This window comes from Trichosurus vulpecula, chromosome X, assembly GCF_011100635.1.
Source record: "Trichosurus vulpecula isolate mTriVul1 chromosome X, mTriVul1.pri, whole genome shotgun sequence".
NCBI lineage: Eukaryota > Metazoa > Chordata > Mammalia > Diprotodontia > Phalangeridae > Trichosurus > Trichosurus vulpecula.
This window is the reverse complement of record NC_050582.1, coordinates 54,230,545-54,232,602: the sequence shown is the minus strand read 5'-3', so window position 1 is coordinate 54,232,602 and position 2,058 is coordinate 54,230,545.

The window sequence follows — 2,058 nt, the reverse complement described above, 5'->3', positions numbered from 1 at the left end:
GAGGTTCATCACCAGGTTGCCTGCGTTAAGTTTTGGTCATGGCAACTCTAGAGAAGCTGTTTGGAGTGGCGCAGGGCTAGGTGGCACCTTAGTAGATAGAACATCAGCCCTGGAGTCAGGAGGACCTGAGTTCAAATTCATCCTCAGACACTTATTTGCTGTGTGACCCTGGGCAAGTCACCTAACCCCCACTGAGAGAGATGGTATTTGGTAGTTGATAGAAAGCCTTAGCTTTGCTATTGGGGGATACCTGAGTTCAAATCTTACCTCTAACACATCAGTCTTGTATGGATTAGGCTGTATGACCTTGAGCAAGTCACTTCACTTTTTGGTATCCTAAGCAAGTATCTCTCTAAAACTGCCAGAAAACACACACACACACACACACACACACACACACACACACCTTTTGGAAAAAAAGAAATTGTTGAAACCTTACATTTGAATGGTACTCCATGTTTTTCAAAGAGCTTTCAAAGTTATTATTTCATTTGGCCCTCACAACATTTCTGTGATAGGTCAGAGAACTGTAGTATTAAATTCCACAGGAATTGGCTAAGTGCCTACTATATGCTAAATACCAAGGAAACAAATTAAAAAATGAAAGTCTTAAATAGCTTTCATTCTACTGGGTGATAGATTTAGAGGTGGGGGGGGGCCTTGCTAGATAATCATCTGGTCAAACCCTCTCATGTTACAGATAAGGGCCCAAAGAAAAAAGACTTTGCGCATATCATATAGGTCACAAGTGGTAGATCCAAGGGTGACAAGCAGGTCCTCCATCTCCAAGTCCAGCATTCTTTCTACATTGGCATTTGAGGTATATTATCACTGTTTCACCGGTGCAGGCTTCACAGGCACTTAGGAGGTATCCCAGGTGATCTCTGAGGTAGCACAGCGGCAATAACACCCCATATTAGCTCCTAGCCTTCCTTCCTTAAACCTACAGGAAAACCAGCTGTCACTGGTCTTAATCAATTAGTTGGCCAGTCAGAAAGTGTAATATGTAATGTGCCCAACAGTCAGCTCATTGTTCAAGTCACAAGGCCAGTGGTCCCCTCAAGGTCTCTCTGACACAGTTACAGAAGGTTGGCCCTTCCCTTATCTTGAGGCTGGGCGGGTTTAGAAAAGCCTCTTGCCTGGATTTAAAATTTAGGCTAGGTGACGAAAATGTAATGTTACTATGAATAATTTAGACAATTATGGCGAATCTATGGCTCTGTCCTCACCTCATATCTGGAATTTCCTCCCTCAATCTGATCAAAGGGTCAAATATTTATAAGGATATTTATATTACACAATCAATCTGTAACCACATGGTTTATCAAATATAGCAAAATTGCAAAGAAAACCAGTCAGTGCCTCTCTCAGAGAGGCATCTCCCCCAAATCTCCTCCTACAACTTCCTCCCTGTGTTCCCTTTTGGGAGGGAGAGTTCTGAGTCATTCAACTGCCTTCCCTCTGGAGGATTACTTGTCTAGGCCAGTTCTTAAAGTAAGGGGGAAATAGGGGAAGGTTCCAGGGAACTTATGGTCTCCTAGTATTCTCACCAGCCGCTGTGGTTTTCAAAGGCTACCCTGGCTCACATCCCAATTCAGATTGGGTTCTCTGCTCCTTGCTCCTGGAATGACTTCTCTCACTCCCAGTGTGATCTTAGCTCTCTTACCCTGGCTCTAAGTACTGTACTACAGCAGCACTGGCAAGCTGAAGCTACTGCCAGCATGGCCCTGTGGTATATTAGCCTCAAGGGCAAAACAACAACGTCTCCCTCCGCTCTGAACCAAATGCAACAGCAGCAGGTCTCTTCCGGGCAGTGGTGATCCAATAGCCTCAGCCTCCAGTGTCATAGAATCATGAACCTGGAAGAAACCTCAGAGTCCAACTAGTCCAATCCCCCTTTTCTGCTGCCTGAGAATGAAGACAAGTTCAAATCTCAAGGGCACAGGACTGAAAGAAGTACCCAGTCCAATATACCTAGGCATAGGTTTCATCACCATTCTGGTATTTTTAGTTCCCAAACTACCAGAGCCCCCAGGCTGTAGGGCGAAATAGTAACTT